The 6,029-nt window shown below is 45.8% G+C and overlaps 1 long non-coding RNA gene across 1 annotated transcript in view; it reads right to left on the bottom strand.

Annotated features, from left to right (window-relative positions):
- Positions 1–230: 230 nt before the first annotated feature.
- LOC111741441 overlaps positions 231–6,029 on the bottom strand; it is a 10,282-nt gene continuing 4,483 nt past the window's right edge. The window contains exons 2-4 of the long non-coding RNA XR_002781003.1: positions 2,940–6,027; positions 2,095–2,382; positions 231–407 (exon numbers count right to left, since the gene is read on the bottom strand). This is a non-coding gene — a long non-coding RNA (uncharacterized LOC111741441). The remainder of the gene's footprint in view (positions 408–2,094; positions 2,383–2,939; positions 6,028–6,029) is intronic.

The raw sequence follows: 6,029 nt of genomic DNA, 5'->3' as shown, positions 1-6,029 counted from the left end.
CACCATTAAAATTATTACTACTCATGTCGTCATCGTGATCATTATTGTTGTTATTTATGATTATTTTTATTATCGTTCTTATCATAAATAACTGTCGAGGTTGTTGTTATACATAAAACACTGAATAGAGTCCTCTGTTCACAGATGGTGTCCAAGTTAATGAAGATGACTAGGACAGTTTCCCTAAGGACATAGACACACTTCTGTTTCTGGCTGTCACTGTACCTCTTGGTGTCCCTTTGAAGGATGAATGAGACTCCTGAAATAGTCCGGGTCCCTCTGGAGGCAGGGGCCACCTCACGCTTGCAGAGGGTGTCCTGTTCCCTTCCCAGCTCGTGGAAAAATTTTTGAAGCTCTTCGTCCCTCATGATTCCAACAACCATATGTGCAGGCCTCGTGGGACAAGCCTGTCCAACACAAAGTTTTTGAAGTCACCTTGGGGCCCAGTAACTGTTCCTGCAGGGCTGGAGGGGTTGTGGATGGTGTCTTGGCTTTGTGAGACTCTATATTTTTTAAAAATAAACTTGGAAGCCAAGGAACCTCTCCTTTCTACCTAGAATGGCAGAGGAGGGCTTCATCTTCTGTCAGAACCTCCAAAATTTTTTCTAAGTTGATATATGAGCTCGGGAGTGGCCATTGCTCACAAACATGAGCACAGAGGGTATCCTAGGACCTCCTGAGTCTCAGGTCACCACAGAAGGCTGCAACTGCACTGCAAGGCACAGAGAGGGACATCTGCCTACTTGGCCAAGCTCAGAATTTTCTAAGTCCTCCATCTGTATTCTGTATGTTCAAATAATTAAGCAGAGGCATGGAATATATAAGGGCCCAAGTCGAACTTCTAGAGATAAATGCTACACTGTCTGAGATGGAAAAGTGCAGCGGATGAGATCAATAACCAGAGTAGATTACAGAAAAATTAGTAAACTCAAGACAGTAGAAACTACTCAAAAGAAAAAAAACACAGGGAAAAAAAAAAAAAGAATTTAAAGATTAACAGATCACCAGTGAGCTGTGGGATAGCTCGCATCAACTTAATGTATGGTATTGCAGTCCATGAAGGGAAGGAGAGAAAGACAGAATAAGTATTTTAAGAAATAATGCTTGAAAATTTTCTAACTTTTTGGAAAATTATCCATCCACGGATCCAAGAAGGTCTAACAAAACTCAAGCACAAATAATATGAAGAAAATAATGCGCATCATAATCAAATTGCTCAAAACCTGTGATAGAGAAGAAACCCTAAAACTGGCTGGAGGAAAAAAGACACATTATGTACAGAGAAACAAAGAAAATGGCAGACTTCTGATCAGAAACGATGCACGTGAGAAGTTAGTGCAGCAGCATCTAAAGTATTGAAAGAAAAAAACAAAACGTCAGGAATCCTATACCCATGAAATATCTTTCAAAAATGAAAGCAAAAAAAAAAAAAAAGATTTTTTCAAAGATACAAAAGCTGAAAGAATTCATCACCAGCAGACCTGCACTATGTCAAAAGAAGTCTTTGAGACAGAAAGAAAAAATAATAATACCAGAAGGAAATTTGAGCCTATACTATAATAAAAGCATCCGAATCTAATTGCACTAGAAATGGAAACTCTGTGACAACACAGGCCTGGCTCGTCTCTGCCCCACCACTTCTGGGATCCCAGCTTGGAAAACTCAAACGGCTGGCGGTTGGAATCATCTAGACATTTCCTCACTCGTGTCTTACCCCTGAGCTGGGATGACTTTATGTGGGCATGGCTGGGACTGGTGCCTGGGGCACCTACATAGGACGTCTCCCGTGGATTCTCACAGCATGGCGTTTGGAGTTCCCAGAGGGAGCACCCCTACAGGAAGAGTCTCGATTCCAAGCACCCCGAGAGGGAAAAGGAGAGGCTGCCTGGCCTTTCGTGTCCTAGGCTTGGAAATCACGTAGCAATACTTCCGATGTCCTCTACTAGCCGAAATAGTCAAAAGCCTACTCAGATTCAAGGGATTTAGACCCTATTTCTCAATGAAAGAGTGGCAAAGAATTTTGGGCCCATATTCTAACCTGCCACGTAACCCAAAACCCAATGCATTATACCAACAAGCATTTGTTTAACTCACGCTGGGCAGTTTGTGAGGTCTGAGCTAGGTGTGGCTGATCTTGGCTGAGCTCACTTACACATCTGCGGTCGGTCGGCAGGTTGACTGAGGATTGGCTGGTTTACGATGGTCTCAGTGGAATGGCTGGGATCACTGGGGCTTCTCTCCGCGTGGTCTCAAATTCTCTAGCAGACTAGCCTGAGCTTGTTCATATGGTGGCCTCGGAGTTGCAAGTCCGTAAGGGGTCAAGCCTCAATGACTTGCTTCCTATTGCTGTCATCTTATCGGCCAAACTAAGGTCCATGTCCACTGTCAAAGGAAGTAGACACAGAAAGAATTAGTGCCCATTTTCACAATCGACCACAGATAAATACTATGATTATCTTCCTTTTACAGAGAAAACAGTAACAAGTAGGGTAAGTAACTTGCACGAGCTCTCGCAGCTGGTAAATGAAGGAGAGAAGCTCTAACCCAGGCTGCAGAGTCTGTGCTTGTGACGATTATGCTGACCAAGGGGGTGGGTGAGTATGAAACCTGGGGAGTGTCAATTCAGGCCACTGGGAAGCGGGGATATGGGGTGACCCGTAACCCTGGATACTGGGAAGTGTATCGAAGATGCTTACGTCTCACCGAGTGGCTGTGTGTGTGCTTGGGTCGAGGACTGTAGAAGCAGCTTGAATTTGGTATGAGGAAATCTAACAGCGATGGGACTATTTATAGATATAGAAACGGGGGAAAAAAACACACAAACCAACAATTTGGTTTCACTGTGGAAAAGCAATACCGATTGCAGTCATATATGAGACTCAATGACTATTTCTGCTCATTACAATAGATTTTCTAGCAAACACATATTGAACACATACCATTTGCAAGATGCCATGCACACTGCCGTGAATTATAAAAGATGAGTCTTGTCTTCATGAAGTATACTGTCCAGTGGGACCAGAAACAGAAGAATGATTGTACATCACAGCGCCGTGTCACTGATTTAAAGTTTTGATTACAACCAGCTCTGATGGACTGTGCTCCGGCTCCTTCTGCCCCTGCTGCACGATTATCCAATCACCAGTTAAAAAACTCTTGTGAGTTGATGCGATGTGATGAGTGTGGCATCTCCTACCAGCTGGAGACGGTTCAGCTGGAAGGCCTCGCCCGCTAGGCTGTAATCAGCAGCCGGGGGATCCGGATCCTGTGCCCGAGGGAGGATGTCAAACTGGACACTTGCCCCCGACATGGTTTGAAGCTTCCCAAGGCTGTACGTGTCCTTGCTACTGGGTTGCATTGAGAGCTAAATCTCCCTTCTCCTTCGACTTTGCGTCCTTGGGCCCGGTTTTTGGAGGGCATTCAGAGGTTTCCTATAAAATATTCATTCCAACCGAAACAGGAAAAGCCTGCCAGACTCTCAGCAGCCTCTGGGAGGTTGGTTTTCTCAGTGGCTGGAACCTACTGAGCCTGAATGATAGAGCTGGCACAGGAGGCACAAACCCAGAGTCCGAGGAAATTAAATGACAGACACGGGGTTTGCTGCACAATGGACCTGCAGTTATTAGCTCACGGTGAGAGTTTAGCTTTTAGGGACTTTTTAAAAAATGTGATTCTACTCTTCTGAAAAATGTAGTTTCGAAGGATTAGAGAAACTTTTAATATGAGGAAGAATTTTTTTTTTATCATTTATGTCCTGTCTACTTTAAAAAAAGGTTTTAAGGGGGCTTAAAATATTAAAGCATGTGTAACGTAGAGCAGTGAAAACAAAGATAAGAAGGAACTCAGAAGCCAGGGCTGAGGGCGAGGCGGGTAAATTTAGTGCTCGTTCCAGAAGTTCCTAATTCAGGACATAAAGGAGGCTGTGACAGATTGTACAGTTCATGTTGCCCGATTAGAGAAGAACTTCACGAGAGATGAATATTTTCCAGGTACTGAATTTTGAGTTTTTTTTTTTGTGTGTGTATGAACCCTTGTATTAGGGGTCTTGGGTAATCCCTTCAGCAGTGAGTTTGTAAAAGACATAAAAAATAAAAATAAAAACATCACCTAAGAAAATTAGAGCAAGCATCAGTATCTACCCACAGGATGGCTGGTCCTTCTCTGAGCTCCTGGAATTCATTCAATTCATTCACCTGCTGCCAATCTCCCAAGGTAACTAAAGGCAAAGAGAAACTCTACTAAAATTGCTGTATGAGAAAGCAAAACACGACTGCAGGAGAAGCTGATAGTCATTGCTGGAGTTATGAGAACACGGACAGAAAACTGAATTTGCAACGAAAGTAATTACAGAGGGTGCGAAGCCCTGTTATTCCCAGAACGCAGACTTCAGATCGTGTGGGATCACGTTTAGGCAAGACTTCAAACAGCTTTCCTTTCGTCTTTTGTCTGGAGCACTGACACCAATATCACTGAGGAATTGTGATTAGGGAGCTCGTTATCAGACCGAGATAACAAAAGAGATGACTTTCCCCTTCACTTACGCCAGCCAAAAAAGTAACGTAATTATTGGAGAAATGGCTTTGACCTTTAGATAACTGGTAGTATAAGAAAACATTACCCCTTTCCAGCTTAGGGTTTAGGAAGAAAACATCACAATACTTTACCTCTTGAGCCTAGAGCACCTGCATCAGAGGCGATGGGTGAAAGGACGTGCCAGAGCCCCATTCCCTTTGCAGGTGAGCCTTTGAAACCCGGCTCCGAGGCACGGGCCTCATGGGAGTCAAAGGCATCATGGGAGAGAGCTACTCTGTCCTTGAGAACTCGGCTAGGCCGCGGGGAACAGGGCGGGGCCCACTGTGAACTTGGAAGCTGGCTCTTCCGGGATTTCTGCTGGTGCCTTAATCTTTGCATTCATTCCTAGGCCTAGGTCATTCAACGAAAACGTGCATTTTGAGCATCTCTCTGTGGCCAGGTATTGTGCAAGGGGCTCACATCATGAAGAACAAGGACAGACACATCTCTGTTCACTTGCAACCACCCTGAGCAGCCAAGAGAAGCACTAGGAGAGGCAAGCACCGGTCTATTGGGTTCTGCTGGAGGCTGGAGGACTGATGAGCTGACTTCCTGGGGGGTGGGGCCTAGAGCAGGCGGTGGCTGGTAAGTCAGAGGGTGGTAGGGGCGGGAGGGAACTGTGTCCCCTGAAGAGTGTTCACAAAGCCCCTGGAGGCTGGAGAGAATAGAGTTCCCGTAAACAAATGCTCTCAGGCTTTATCCCAAGAGAAACAGGATGCCTTTATGGTGTCGTGAGCAGGGGAGGATATGCTCAAACCTGGGCTTTGAAAATATCACTCTGGCTGCAGTTTGGAGAAGGAATTAGAGAAGGGCCTGAATCGGGTTAGTACTTAATCCCTCTGAGTAACTCTGATCTTACATTTCCGTCAAGCTCACGGTGATTAATTAGGATACAGCCGTGGTTTCCAGCAGTCAAGATTAGAGTGACCCAGCACTCCCGTTGGCCTGGAACTGTCCCAGTTTGTCTGTGGCCCTGGTCTTTTCGTTCTCAAGAGTGGCTGGGTTTGGTCAATGAATTATACCATCAGTCTCATTAGAATGTTTTTAATTACTGTCACAGACCGGCCGGCCAGTAAGAGCCATTGCCGGCTCTCCTTCCCAGAGAGGCTGGCATTAGGGCAGCTCTGGGGACGATTGGTGAACTGGCTCCACGGCGTCTCCATGACCCTGGGTTCTCCTTGTTTCTCTGTTCTGCCTCCAAGAGGGTCAGTGTCACCGTCAGCCTGGCTCCTCTCCTGGTGACAGCATTGTCTCAGCATCCACCCGACACACCATCCCGGAGGGAGAGACGGTCGCTTCCAGCAAATCTCTGCTGTGCCTCATCAGCCCAAACCGGGTCCCCGGCCACTGCCGAACCGATGCTGGAGTCATTTGAATGCCATTCTGTGTCTGCACCTACACCGTCGGGCATGAGGTAGAATTACCCTGTTCTCTGTCTTAGATTCATCAGGGGCTCT

The sequence above is a fragment of the Pteropus vampyrus genome, unplaced genomic scaffold (genome assembly GCF_000151845.1).
Source record: "Pteropus vampyrus isolate Shadow unplaced genomic scaffold, Pvam_2.0 Scaffold78, whole genome shotgun sequence".
Lineage (NCBI taxonomy): Eukaryota > Metazoa > Chordata > Mammalia > Chiroptera > Pteropodidae > Pteropus > Pteropus vampyrus.
The sequence above is the reverse complement of the archived record's forward strand: the minus strand, read 5'-3'. Positions and strand labels throughout refer to the sequence as shown.